Here is a 15,277-nt window from a genome sequence, read left to right on the forward strand (position 1 = left end):
ATGGCATATGGAAGTTCCCAGGCTAGGGGTCAAATCTGAGCTGCAGCTACTGGCTTACGCCTACACCATAGCAACACTGGATCCAAGCCACATCTGCCATCCAGCTCACAGCAACACTGGATCCCTGACCCACTGAGTGAAGGCAAGGATCGAACCTGCATCCTCATGCATACTAGTTGGATTTGTTTGCATTGCACCACAATGGGAAATCCTCTACACTCATTTTTGAAATGAGGAGCATAGCGTCTACCTCCCAGCATTTGGTATAGAACAAGTGAGCATGCATCTCTTCCAGGACTTGCTTGCAAGTGCCTGGCACACACTGATGACTATAAAAGGCTGATGGGGTATAATGGAAAGTTCTCAGGCACTGAAATCTGACCATCAGGAGTTGGAATCCCTACTCTATCACCTCTTAGCTCTGTGGCCTTGAGTAAAACACTTCATCTCTCTGATCCACAGTTTCTCTATAAAATTGGGATAACGCCCTTGTCCCTAGGTGTTTATAAGGAAGAAACGAGAAGCGTAGGTGTGTGAATTGCTAGCTCTACCCTGGACTTCAGGGGTATCCACTTTCTGAGCTGTGGCTCCTTCAACTCCAGACCCCAAAGTTAGGTTTCAGTCTCACCTGGCAGAACTCTTGTTTTCCAAATCTGCTTGCCCTTAATCACGATAAGCTTCCAACCCTGGATCATCCAACTTTGTACTAAGGTCCCAGGCCTCCAGTCTGATGCCTCCTAGAGCTCATCGAAAAGCCTAGAAATTTCCCTTGGGGCTTTGGTGTGACCATGGACAGCAGGTAATGGCTCAGAACTCTAAGGCTGGACAGGCATGGCAAAGCTCTTGGCAGATGATGTGCCTGTGGCCACCATGGTAACCAAAGGCATTCTCTTGGCTGGCTGCATCATGACCACAGAGGGGTGGACTGACAGCTTATATCACTTGGGCCTAAAATGGACTTGCTGGGGTGCAAGGAAATGTAGAAGAGGCCAGCTTGGATCTGGTCTCAGGCAGCGGGGCCCCAGGGCCCAGGCAGGCCCTGTCTAGTGCTGACTCCCTTGGAGGCAGTCTCGTTCTCTGGGGAGGGGCTACCCAGAGGCCTGTCCTGGCCATCCAGGCCCTCTCCCTCAGCCCTGGCAGGAATTAGCAGAGGCTGCTAAGTGGCCTCCTGTGCTCCAAAGAAAGGGGGAGGGAGGGGGGAGGGGGGCAGCTCCAGCAGGGTGATTGTCATGGTTACGATCTGACAAAACAAATGGCTCTGCTTCCCGCAGTCCACCTAAACAGCCATCGAAATGTGGGGGGCATTGATCAAGCCAGCTGCCAGGGGCCCCCAGGTGCTGGGCCTGGCCCTGGAGCCCTGCCTTGGGCGCCCCCTCCAGCAGCTCTGGGTGTAGGGAGGCATCTGCCAGGACTGCGGACAAAGGGAGTGTTTGCCTGGACACGTGTTGCTTCTGGGACAAGGTAAGGGTTAGTCCAGCTGGTGTGAGGCTGAAGCCCTCTTCATCCGTGCAGTCCTGGGTGTGTGTGTGAGCGTGTGTGCGTACATCGTCCGTGTGTACATTGTGTGCTTGCACTCGTCGGGGCGGTGGGGGGATCCGCTGAACACAGGGCTCAGGATGCTCGATCTCACTGCCACATGTTGCTCCTCACATCTCTCTCTCCCTCTCCCCCCTCCCTCCCTCCACCCTCCCCTCTCTCTCCCTCTTTCTGGAGCTCTCTGTGTCTAGTTCTTTTTTTCTAGTGTCTCTGCATCTCCCTCTCCCCGTGCGTCTCTCTCTCCTCTGACTCTCCTCCCCCGCCCCCCGGCCACTCCTCCCTCCCTCATCATCCTTGACACCTGTTCCACCATCTCCCTGACCCCCAGAGTCTCTCGTCTGTCCTCTGGGGCCCCCTGGCCATCAGGAGCTCTGTGGGCTGTCTTTCCCTGGCTGCCGAGCTCCCGCCCGCTGCCCTCCGGGTGCTGGGCAGGCATGTGACTGTCCTCAAAGCCAGTCGCCAGCTGAGAGGGTGCCCTTCTCAGAGCCCCGCGCCCAGGGTTTCCACCAGGTAAGCGGGGCTCCAGGGGGAGATGGGGTCCTTGGGCCGAGTGGAAGGTGGGGAAGCGAGGGGAGGAAGGGGAGGACCTGGCACCTGTTCGCAGCAGTGGTGTCTGCTGACACTCAAGCCCCCGCTGGAAGTCCCGTCATAACAGCTCCACAGCAGCGCCAACAGTCCCAGCCTGATGCTCCCTCTGCCCTGCCTGCCCCGCAGCGCTGATGGAGGCTTGGTGGGGCCTGGGGAGTGGGGGCCAGAAGCTTCCCCCTCCCCATCTTCTCTCCTGAGCTGCTGCTGCCGACACATTCCTGTCTCTCTTGTTACTTCCTTTCTTCCTTTCTCTCTTTTTGAAGACTTAAGGGGAGGCAGCACACCCCCCCCCTCCCCTCTGCAGGCATAGAAGCCTGTTCCCTGGGTTCTCCTGACTCAGGGATCTGGGCAGAGCTCAGAGGGCACTGCTCAGGGAGGAGGCCAGAGGGCACGGAGGCTCCCTTGGTTAGCTGGAAATGGGGAGTTGGGGTCCAAGCACATGGGAATAGGGTCATGGGGGTGGGGGGAATGTGCGCTAAGGGGCACCATGTGACACTGGAAGGTGTGAAGTGTAGGGAGTGAGCCCCCTGTGTTGGTAAGGGGGGGGCGTGGTGCATATGTAAATGTGCTGACGTGTTTTGGATACACACATGGGATGCCCTGTGTCTGCTGGTGTGCAGGGACTGAAGAGTGTGGGGCGTGCATGTTCACATGCAGGTAGTTGTGGGTTGAACTTGACTCAGAGGTTGTAGCTAGGATCGCCGAGGCCTGCCTGCAGTAAGTACTTGGTCACCCAGCCCTGGTTAGTCTTGCCCCCCAGGGACAGTGCTTCTACTGTTTCCAGTTCAGCCCCAACTCCAGGTGATGACCCAGGGCCCAAGAGGAGGTGGGCACTGTGCCCTGAGGGTGCCCTGCAGATCCCACTCATCTTCTGACATGAGCTGGGCCAAGGACCCTGGGCTGGGGGAGGCTGGGGTGCTGAGCGTCTTCCCCAGCCTTCGGTGACTCAGAGTCTATGGGGGACCAGCCCCAAATCTGGGCCAGATAAAACTCCAGCCATTGGCCATCAGTTTGCTGCCTGGTGGAGGGGCCGCTAGTAAAGTGGTCCTGGGCCCAGAGGGAAGAGTGCGTTTCTGTCCCTCCCAGTTTCCCTCACAGCTCCTGTGCTCACTGGCTGGTTTCCCCTTACCAGACATATGGTGCTGATTATGGTCCATGGGGGAAAAGGACAGCCCTGAGCTAATGGGGACAGTGGAAGGGGCACCCAGAGGTTCCAGGTCGGCTATTCCTCCAGGACCCTGGCCTTGGGCTTCTGCTCAGGTTCAAATTCTCCTTTCTGCTGGGGGAGTGGGTATCTCTTATCACCTCTCGGTTGACTCCCTCCAACTAAGAGAGCTGACTTAGGTTTCTTGTGATCTCATGGGCATTTCCAGTCCAGCCAGACTGGGAAGGAGCTCAGGCCATGCCAAGCAGAGGGTCACCATAAATAAGTCACAGACTTCTCTTGGGGCATTGGGACAGCCCATTGTTATCGTTGGACAAAATATGGCTCCAAGTCACCAGGGGTGAGCACATCTTTTCACCTCATTAAACCCCTTTAAGAGCATGTACCCACTGGACATCGCCTCATGAAGATCCAGCAGGAACCTTTCCCTAACCTGTGCTCCCTGGGGTTACCAGGCTGGCAGAATGGCTGACCCATGAAACCCTCTGGGAGAAGGGGCTGGCATTAGGGGTGTTTGGTGTGGGGATGAGAAGGCTTCCTGGAGGAGGTGATGTTGCCGTGGGAACCTGGAGGAAGCAATGGAAGGAGGTGGCTATCTGGGTGGATAAAGAAGAGTAGAGGAGTTTCCTACATGGCTGGAGGTATAAGTACAGGCAAGGTTGGGAAGGGCAGGAGATTTTGGGGGGACTGGTAGCAAGTCAAGTGGAATGAACAGAACAGCCTAGGATGGAAAGAGGGAACGGAATGAAATCACTCATCACTGGATGCCCACTTTACACCAGGCGCTGTGTTGGGCATTGCAATCTCAAGTGGAGAAACCAATATTAATTAATGACCCAAGATGATACAAAGCAGCACCTGTGACAAGAGCTCTTAGATTTGAGATCTCTTCTAGCTAGCCGTGAAGAGAATGCTGAGGAGGCTTATAAGAATCTGAAGCCCAGAGGTGAGGGCCAGGCTGGATAGAGGAGCTGGGAGTCCTCTGTTCATACCTTGGAGCAGGGCATGGGTCAAGTGGTTTGGGAGAGAGCAGAGAAGAAAGGCTTGAGATTGGACCTTGAGGACGTTCTGCCTCCAATGACCCATCACTTGCATCATTTTAGTCCTGGCCCTGAGGGATGAGCCAACAAAAGAAACAGAGAATGGGTGGCTGGAGGGAAGGGACCAGGACCTAGTATCCTCTCTGCCTTGTGACAGTCCCTTACCAGGTACCTTCTCCATGGTATTTTATGTCATCCCCATTTTACAGATGATGAAACCGAGTCTTGGAGAGGTCAAAGAGTTTGGCGTAAGGTCACATAGCAAATAGCAAAGCATTTCACCAGAAATGAAATCAGAGAGTTGGCAGGTCCATCAGATAGTTCCTGAGTGTGTGATCCCCAGAGAAATGGACAAGAGAAGGGCCTTGTGTCATCCTTTAGAAGAGATGTTAGGACCACTCCATGGATAGTGAGTATCTCTGCCAGATATGGCTGAGTGAGGCTGCGTCCTAAGGGCTCAGAGGAGGGAAAAAAAATCACACCAGATGAAGGAACCAGGAAAGGCTTAAAGGAGGAGATGGAACTTGAAAGGACCGGGAGGATAAGTAGGTTTAGAAACACACAGGTGACACAGTGGTGCTCTGCGTTGAGGGAAGCACGTAGCAAAGACATGGAGTTGGGGAGAGGGGAAGTCTGGGAAACAAATATTCCACTTATTCAAGAACACAGGATAAGGAGTTTCCATTGTGGCTTGGTGGTAAGGAAACCAACTAGTATCCATGAGGTTGCAGGTTCAATCCCTGGCCTTGCTCAGTAGGTTAAGGATCTGGTGTTGCCACAAGCTGTGGCTTAGGCTTGAAGCTGCACCTCTGTTTCGACCCTTAGCCCGGGAACTTCCATATGCTGCAGGAGTAGCCATAAAAAGGAAAAAAAAAGAAAGAAAAAAAGAAAACCTTTTGCTGGATGATATATTGTGAACGTTCCCAGGTGGCCTCAGTACAAAGCTCTTCTCTCTCTTTCTACAACTACACTAGGGATCAAACTGTTGGACCCAGGACAGTGGTTCCTTCCATGGGTACCATGCTGGAGATGGTAAGAGACACAGGGTCAGGGTGGGCAGCTGGAGTGGACGCTCCCAGTACAGCCTTGAATGGGGCCACACGTGAGAGTAGCTGGAGGGCAGGGGATGGTTCTACCAGGTTTGCTCATGCAGACCCCATGCAGGGGTCTGAGACCCCACAAAGGTGAGGCTGAAGGTTAAAAACAAGCCATAATAGAAAAATGTTCATGAACCCACCACTCACAAAGTAGTCCCTCCATGAACATCTCTCCTTGCTCAACACAAACGTCAGTCCCTACTCATCACTCCAATCTGTGTCCATCATGTTCTCTTTGGTTGTTGACCATATGATGGCCAACCGATTGCACAGTGGAACTGCAGTCCTGAGAAAGGTGTGGGTTTTAATGAAGCCCATCAAAGGGGATGATGGAGGACACTTCTAATCCCACACAAAATCCCAGGCAAATGAGTCCCCGGCAGAGGTAAGCCAGCTAACAACACAAGAGGAGGAACGTGGCCCCAGCGAAGTCAGGCTAGGAAATTTAATCATGACATTGTGACAGTGAAGGATGACATGGAAAATTGTCCCATTATGCTAGCATATGATTTTTCTTACTAGTTTGTGGTATCTTTTATTAATAAATTTTATCGGCGCATAGGGGACCTACAATGTTGTGTTTGTTTCCGCTGGACAACAAAACGAATCAGCCTTACATATACATGTATATCCATTCTTTTCCAGATTCTTTCCCCATATAGGCCATCACAGAGTATTAAATAGATGTCCTCAAGCTACATAGAAGGTCCTTGTTCTCGATCGATTTTGTGTATGGTAGTGTGTATACACCAATTCCAGCCTCCCAATCCATCCCACCCCACAACGTTTCCCCTTTGGTAACCATAAGTTTGGCTCCAAAATCGTTGAGTCTGTTTCTGTCTTGGGAATAAGTTCTTTTCTATCATTTTAATTAGACTCCACATATCAGTGATCTCAAATGATATTTGGAGGCTAACATATATTATATTAGTTCCAAAAAAACGACCACCCCAAACCCAATCAATACTTGATTTGTTCTCTGTTCATTGATTATTTTAGCATGTGGTTATACTTACAATCTTATTTTGGTAATGCAAGAGCTTGTTTTCATATTTTTAGTTTCATTTCTCAAAGTAAAATCCCAGTTGAAATTTTTTTCACTCACCATTTCCACCGTATGAAATTTTGGTCCCTTATCTTAAGTGGATTACTTGGCCTCTTCCTGGCCCAATTATTGGAGAAATATGGAGACCTTATATGACTGGCATTTAATATCTGTAAAATTATAAATGAGTGAATGAGTGAGTGAATGACTATCCCTTTAAGAGCCATAAACTTTGCTTTTCAAGTCTCTTGCTTCTGCATTGCCAGCCTCACCTTAGGGCATTCCCTCATTTATTCAACATTTAATGAGCACCTGTCGATTGCCAGACATTTTTCTAGGCACTGAAACAGCTGTCTACAAAATCTCTGCCTTCATGGCTTATATTCTGGTGGACTCGCTGGCCTCCCTTCCCCTCCCCCACCTTTTACTCCCTTCCCCATAGCGTGGCTTCTGTCCCTGGGACCATATTTGCTCAGGGCTCAACTCACTAAGTTAGACTAGGTTACATCGGAGTTCAAAATCAGCAATGTTTTCATTCTTGCTTCTGCCATATAGCCTGGGGTCATGCACCTTGTTACAGAATGCAGTCACTTTTAGGTCCAGGATAATAGAGGTTCCTCGTGGACAAATGTCCCGTGACCACCATGGTGGGGAACAAGACGTGGCCAATTACACACTGGATTTTGCAGCTTCCACTTGGAAGTGATTCCCTCCACTTCCACTCAGTTCATTGGCTGAAGCAAGACACACAGGGGCAGGGACGTGCAGCCTGCCAGGTGCCCAGAGGAGGAGAACCAGTAAGATCTGCCCAGTAGTGGGAAGATCGCACCCTGGCTTCTCCAAGAGAGGGAGTGTCATAGCCTTTAGGAGGATGTTCACAGGCAATTGGGGGGAAAGAAAGGTTATCTTGGGTTGGATCCTTTTGAGACTCTTAGCCCCCAACCTTGGCCACTAGCTCTGATTAGCACATCCAAATACCTGGTGGCCAGCAGAGCTGCCTTCTGCCACACTCAAGATCCAGCTTAGCAAAGCAGCAGGTTGGTTTCAATTGGGTTTTGGCTTGTGCTGCTATAACAAAAATGCCATAAACTGTGTGACAACAATTTACTTCTCATAGTTCTGGAGGCTGGAAGTCCAAGATCAGGGGACCAATAGGGTCAAGTTCTTGGGAAGGAACTTCTTCCTGGTTTATAGACAGCTGGGTACCCTCTTGCTGTGTGCTCACAGGATGGAGAAAGAGAGCACTGCTTTCTTCCTCTTCTTGGAGAATCCCATCTACCCTCATGACCTCATCTAAATCTAGTCACCCCGAAGGTCCTCACCTCCCAGCACCATCACCTTGGGAATGAGCACTTTAAAATATGAATTTAAGGGGGAGGCATTCAGTCCATAGCACAGAGAAAGCTCAGCCGTAGGAGCTCCAGTTCTGTTGTGCTACTTCCCCTCTGAGCCTTAGTCCCATGATCCTTCAAATGAGTATAATAATCTTTATTTTGCCCCCCCCCCCGCCCCGCAATGAATTCTTGGATGTGAACATGCTTGGATTATAAACTACTCCATATGAGGCATGGATGCTCTTTATCATTTTTTTAAGGCCCAGTGGTGGACTTGAGAGGGTGAGTTGGTCAGAGACTAGAACCTCCTCGCTGCTTTTAATTCTATTGTTTCAGTTCTTTGAACTCTGAAGCCTTTTCTAAGACTATCCATCCCCTTTCTAAGAGATTCTTCAAAGCCTGTTGGGAGTTCTGGCCCTGACCAACTTTGCCCTTCAGCCCATCTTTCCTCACACAAGCCAAAGCTGCCCACTCACTTTAAAAGTCAGCCTTGGAGTTCCCATCGTGGCTCAGTGGGTTAAGAACCTGACATAGTCTCCGTGAGGAGGCGGGTTTGATCCCTGGCCTCGCTCAGTGGGTGAAGGATGCAGCACTGCCACAAGCTGTGGTGTAGGTTGCAGATGCAGTTCAGATCTGGCATTGCTGTGGCTGTGGTGTAGGCCAGCAGCTGCAGCTCTGATTCGACCCCTAGCCCAGGAACTTTCATATGCCATGGGTGCAGCCCTAAAAAGACAAAGAAAATAAACAAAATAATAAAAGTCTGTCTTGTTTTGTTCATGCAGCTCAACCCCGACCCCCTAGCTGAGTCATTCACATCATCCAGATTTGAGGAGCCATTACTGAAGGCTGGGCACAGTGCCTAATATGCTGCAGGTGCGGCCCTACAAAGAAAATGCCTAAAAATTTTTAAAAATAAATAAACTACTCACTCTTGAGGTCATTCAGCAGACTCTTCTCAGTAGCCCTACTGACAGCCCTCAAGACCTGGGGTTTTGAACCTGGCAGTACCTCTTTCTCCCTCCTTCAGTGGGTCCAGACACAGCTTCTTAGCCAGAAGCCTCAGGAGGTGTGGGCGGCTTGTGCCTCAGCCACGCACAGGGCTGACTGTCCTGGATGTCCGGCCTGGCGGCACTCCAGGTCCCTTGGGTGGCAGAGGCACTGAGCTGTGCATTTTCTGTCCTGTTTGTCCCCCCCCAGCTCCCCACCCAAAAGGAGCCTGCAGCTGTCTCTGGGATGGAATCCTACAGGCTTTAGGCTGAAAGAGAGGGATTTCCTCTACAAATCTTCAAATGAACCCACAGCCAAAGCCTCTTCCCCCCCGCTGATACATCCATCTCCATCATTCATTGACCTGCTCATTCATTTAACGCACAAATGGAGCTGTTCATTCATTGAGTTCCTTGTTGAGCCCCATGAGGAGCCAGACTTTGAGGAGGGAGGGGTCTTGCCTTGAGTCCTAGGAGCTGACAGCCCCCCAGCCGGGGTGAGTGGAGCCCTTACCTGGGGCAGAGTCCTTGTCTGCCTGTTCACCTGTATGCCACAGTGCCTGGCACATTTGTTGAAAGGAGTCACAACACACACGGATAACGAGATGGCTAAAGGGACAGGTGCAGGTTGTGCTGGGGGTGGTGGTGGGGATGGGGAGGCATCTTCTTCAGCACAGGACCCAGAGAAGCCTTCATGGAGGTGATGGCCCTTAAGTTGGGCCTTTAGGAATGGGGCAGATCTCCTCTGGAGGAGGGGGTTGGGGTGGGGATGGCACCCCAGGCAGAACCAGCAGTATCAGAGGAGACATGAAGCAGGAAAAGTCAGGTTTGTTTGGAGGAATAGCCAGGGGTCTGAAAAACTGGTTGGAGCATGGGGTGAAAAAGCGGGGGGAGGAGTATCAGAAGCATGGATCTGTTTACCCCTGTCGGCTGGATTTGAACTTGAGGTGGGGAGGTTTAGAGGAAGGAGATCAGAATTCGAGAGCCCAGAATTCTAGAATCTTGGGACAATCCGATCCAATTCAGAGAGCCCACCTTTGATGGGCTGTGGGTGGGGGGTTCCTTGGCAGACAGGCTCCCAGTGAGGGCAGGAAAGCATGGACTCCCTAGAAGCATCCACGATGGGGAAAAGGATGAGGCTCCCTGGCCCCAGGTGAGTGGGCAGGGGGCAAGGCCAGAGGTGCTTGGTGGACTCACCCTCTGCCTCTCACCCAGGCCCAGCTGAAACTACTCAGCCGGGGAGCTCTAATTCTGTGGACACCAGCTGGGGGAGGTCTGACCAGGGTGAGGGGGAGAAGCCTCCAGAATGGCTGGTGGAAGAAGGCAGCCAGCCAGGCTGCCTTTGAGACAAAAAATGACCTGAGAGTAAAAGGAGATGGGGCAGATTTCAGCTCCAAGGGCCAAAGCAGAGTGTTAGAGCGAGAAAGCGCTGGGGGTTCGGAGCTGAAATAAATAGAGTCAGGGGATCTGGAGCATTGAGGCTTCAAGTAGGTTTATTGACCAGCAAATGGCCAGGAACACTGAGAGAAGTCTCAGGCTTCCCGGGGTTGGGGGTGGTGGTAGTAGGTATTATAGGGGCTTGTGGCTGAAGTAACCTGTATCAGGGTTCGCATCAGGCTACATGGGGGTAGGAGGAGAAGGTGAGGGGTTGTAATGGAACATTCCATGATAAGGTGTGGGCTGAAGATGAACAAAGTCAAAACGTAGTTAGGGCACAAAATTCTCCAAAACCCCACAGCCCCTTTCCTGCTCAAACACAGGAGTTTCTGGGGCAGGCACCTGGGCAGAGACTCAAGGACCTTCCCAGCTTGGCGGTCTTGCTCAGGGGTCAGCCCAACCCAGGAGGGCAGAGGACAGAAGCCCCCGGCCTCGTTGGGACACAACTGCTTACTGCCCACTCTCAGGACAAGCATTCTTTCTCTCTCTCTTTCTTTTTTCGTATTTTTAGGGCCACATCTGCAGCATATGGAAGTTCCCAGGCTAGGGTCGAATTGGAGCTATAGCTGCAGGTCTATGCTACAGCCACAGCAACACAGGATCCAAGCCACACTGGCAACCTACACCACAGTTCATGGCAACGCTGGATCCTTGACCCACTGAGTGAGGTCAGGGATCGAACCTGCATCCTCATGGATATTTAATGGGTTTGTTACCACTGAGCTACAAGGGGAACTCAAAGCATTCTCTCTTTTATGCTCCCAATTTCCTAGGAGGTGGGTACCATTGTGGTCCCATTTTACAGATGCAGAACCTAAGGCACAAAGACGTTAAGGAATTTCTCAAGGTCACACAGTATGTACATGGCAGAGCCTGGCTGAGTAATTGGCCCAAGGTTACAAGGAAGTGGCCATCCAGGGACTCTAGCCGCATGCTGGGACCAAGCTGCTACCCCACAAGCAGATTTCTCTGTTTCCAATCTCTTTTTGAAAAGCAAATATCCCCTGGCAAGGGAGGCATGAGGCCCTGCTCCTTGACCCCAAGACCCCTTATTCAGGAAGGCGGTCTCCACCTCTGCAAGGACAGCCTAGGACAGGCGGGCCCAGCATGCTTCTCCTTGTTCCCCACCTGGACATCCTTCCCATGTGGCATCTAAATCAAGTCACACTGCGCATGCCGCAGGCACCTGTCAGCCCAGCCTCTGTCCTCAGCTTGGAACGCTGCACCCCAGGCTGTTCAGGACAACCTGGGGCCCGGGCCATAGGCTTCCCCAGAAGCCTCTCTGGAGCCTGGAGAGTGGATGGAGATTGGTGGAGTTCACGGTGCAGTCAGGATCACAGCTGCTCCTTGAGAGGCATCAGAGCAGGATGAGTCCAGAGTCCCCAAGGCTCACGGCCCTCGTTCGCCAGGGTCCCGGTCCTTCCTCCTCCTCACCATCCCTCCCTCCCTTTCTCCCTCCTTCCCTACCTCACCCTCTCCTGTGCTCAGTATGGACCAGGAAGCAGCGGGGGCGAGGGAAGGCTTTGGAGAGGGCTGCTTCCTCTCTCAGCAAGCCTGACACCTGCTAGGTGATCCTGCCTTCCAGGTGTCCCCCCTCAGTTTCCCCACCTGTAACATGAGGGTGTGTGTGACCTTAGCGATGATTGCAAAGCCCTAGACCCTGGTATATGCCTCCATTGAGAATCCCTCCTGTGCCCTGAGCCCTTGCAGGGAGCTGGGCCCAGGCAAAGGAGGAGGTGCACCACCACCCTCCCCGGTTCTTACAGAGCTCACAGCCCTGGGAGGAGTCCAGTCGTTCCAGATGGGCTGTTACAGAGCTTTGTGATGTGCCATGTGGCAGACAAGTGCCAAAAGGCTGTGGAGGCCCTGAGGAGAGTATTGTCTGATGGGCTGGGATATCAGGGAAGGCTTCATGGAAGAGGTGACATTGGAACCAGGTCTTGAGTGGTGAATAAGACTTTGAAAGGCAGAGAAGAAGGCAACTACAGGCTCCAGCATAGGAAGGGCATTGTGAGAAGGTCAATGTGTTTGGAGCAGAGTGAACATGGCAGGAGGCAACACTGGACAGAGATGGGCACCCGATGAGGAAGAGGCTTGAATGTCATGCTAGGATTTAACCTGCCCTGTTGGACAAAAGCAAATGGGAAGCCATTAAGCTCAGGGGAAAGGAAGCTTGCACACATGTGTGCACGTGTGTGTGTGTATGTGTGTGTGTGTGCTCATACAGGGAGACAGAGGAGATCAGAAGGGAAACAGCCTGGAGGCCAAGGGACAGGTAGAAGCTGGTAGTGATGCTTCTGGACAGAGCAATGAAGTAGTGGCAGTGGGGATGGAGAGCAAAGATTTCGGGAGAGCATTTGGGCAGAAGTGTCAAGGTCTGGGGAGAAGCTTAATGCAGGAGGCAGTGTAGCTTCATGGTTAAGGACATGGGCTCTATGGTCCTTCTGTTTGGGTTAAGTCCCAGCCCCATCATCTACTGGCTGAGTGGCCTTGGATTAAGTTAACCTCACCTCTCTGAGCTTTGGTGTTTTCATCCATGGTACATGGGTAGTAAGAGTCTCTAAGCACTTGGAATGATGTTTCATCATTCGACAAATATTTACTGAGTCACTACTATAGCCCAGTATTATTCTATGGGTGGCAGATAGAGTGGCCAACAAATTAAAATAAAATCCTTGTTCCCACTCTGGCACAACGGGATCAGTGGCGTTCTGCAGCACCAGGATGCAGGTTTGATCCTGGCCCGGGACAATGGGTTAAAGGATCCAGGGTTACTGCAGCTGCAGCTTAGGTCGCAGCTATGGCTCAGATCTGATCCCTGGCCTGGGGAACTCCATATGCCAAAAAAAGAAACAAACAAAAATCCTTGCCCTCAGTGGGGCTTACACTCTATCTAGAGAGTTTAGGGGACATGTTAAATAGGATATACAAGCAGAATATACAGTCTATGAGATCGTGACAACTGCCCAGGAAAAACAAACAAGAAAACAGAGCTAGGAAACGTGGAGAGGTTGCAATTTTAAGAGCGATCTCAGTGCCTGAGTGACTCAGGTTTTGAAGATGGAGGGACCATGGATGGCATCTCAAGTTCAAGGAATGAGTGAAAATGGGAGGCCGAGCTGGAGGGACAGCAAAGGTGACTGAGATTTGGGATTTGGGTGACACAAGCTCGGGCAGTCAGGTGCAGTGTTCCCATGGAGGCTAAATTCATCCCGGATGATGACAGGGTTTGGGGAGCAGGAAAGCCAGGAGCCAGGGGCCAAGTGTTGGCTAAAAGGAGGATGTGTTTGGGACCTTGAAGATGGGGGTGGGGTGTAGCCAAATGACATCAGCCTCCCAACCCGAGGGGTTGGAGGAATAAGCAGCCCCTCCTAGAAGGAGGGGAAGCGGGTCCTCAGGCAAGAACACGGAATCTAGTGGTGGTTGCAGAAGGCACAGGGAGGTTTGGTGAGGAGGAAGATGGCCGGGGCTGGCTCCGGGGCACAGAAGAACAGAACATCCCATATGGACAGATGCTCTGTTCAAAGGTGGGTGGGACCTCCGTGCTGGCGGGGAAGGTGTATCTAGAGCCCCGACTCATAGACACTGGGACCAAGACCTAAATGATGAATTTCACTCCAACATCTTCCCTGATGCGATGCCCTGGGCCTGATGGCCAGAGGACTTCTCTCCCTTAGCTGGAAAAATGGGAAACCCAGAAATGGCCAGCTCTGTGCTGTGATTATACACGTCAATTGACTCATTCATCCAACAATATTTATTCACCACCTACTAATAGCGCAAGCACGATTTGAGGCATTTGGGATGTATCAGTGAGAAAAACGGGCCCCAAATCCTTGCCCTTGTGGAAGGGAGACAGATGATAAGCAATAAACATGATTAATGCTTTACATTGAGTATGTTAGTAACAAATGCTATGGGAAAAATAAAACAGCAGATGAGGGACTCAAAGTGAAGATGGGAAAACAGGTTGCAAGTGTGAATGCAGTATTAAGGATAGGCCTCCCTGAGAAGGTACCATCTGAGCAAAGACTTGGAAGGAGTGAGAAAGCGAGCCACATGGGTAGCGAGGGGAAAAGCCTTCTGGAAGTGGAATAGCCAGTGCAAAAGCTCTACAGCAGGAGAAGAGCTTGCATAGTCACCAATGGGAAGATCAGAAAGGAAACGGGATGGGGCCTAGATCAGGGGGTCTGGAGGAATGTGGGGAGCTGGCAGGGGTTTGAACTATAGCACCATACGACTAGATCCACGTTTTCAAAGGATTTTTCTGATGGCCCCCCTGGTAAGAGATTGTAGGGGAACAAGAGGAAGGCAGCCATTGAGGTGACAAGGAGTCAGGTTTTGAATCTGTGGGCTTCCAGCTTTATGTAACAGCTGTCTCTCCCATTCATTTATATGACATCTGCCTTGTTCCCCACTCTCTCCCCAGCATCTAGGTGATCACTATAGGCTAGTGTCCTTCGGAAACTGCTGGCATTCATTCATTCATTCATTCATTCATCATACTTACAAATATTTACTAAGCATCTACTATGTGCCAGACACTGTGCTGGGTACTTTATACACATTATTCAATTTCATCTTACAGTACATTGAGACAGGAGCTACTGGCCCCTCCAGTCCTCTGGTTTTATAAACGAGGGACTGAATATCCAGGGATTAAGGTGACTCATGCAGGGTGAGGCAGTTCCTTATCCACTGGGATTCAAACCTAGATTTGACTGGCTCCAAAGAGGCCTGGCATAAGGACAATGATCATTTGGGATTTATGAGTTCTAGACCATCAGGGAGCAGTCTTCATATTTAACCATCACTCGGGGAACCTCCTATAACCTGCAAAGACACCTCCAGGCTCAGGTTCAGCACAACATCTCATTCAAAGAAACACAGTACAACATCCCGCATAATTTGAAGCTTTCCTAGTCCTCCTTGAAGAATTTTAAATGGGACCCAGCTTATCACTCAGAGTAGCCCTTCTTAGAAATCCTCTTTCCTGCCCACATCCCCTTCCCACCCTCCATTCTCCCAGCAGCTGTTCTAAGGTCTCGT

At 51.3% G+C, this 15,277-nt stretch overlaps 1 protein-coding gene across 1 annotated transcript in view; it reads left to right on the forward strand.

Moving 5' to 3' along the window:
- VWA5B1 (von Willebrand factor A domain containing 5B1) overlaps positions 1,866 to 15,277 on the forward strand; it is a 61,608-nt gene continuing 48,196 nt past the window's right edge. The window contains 1 exon segment of the mRNA XM_021095476.1: positions 1,866 to 2,046. The gene's annotated coding sequence lies outside the window, so the exon portion shown is untranslated.

This window comes from Sus scrofa, chromosome 6 (genome assembly GCF_000003025.6).
Source record: "Sus scrofa isolate TJ Tabasco breed Duroc chromosome 6, Sscrofa11.1, whole genome shotgun sequence".
Classification (NCBI taxonomy): Eukaryota; Metazoa; Chordata; class Mammalia; order Artiodactyla; family Suidae; genus Sus; species Sus scrofa.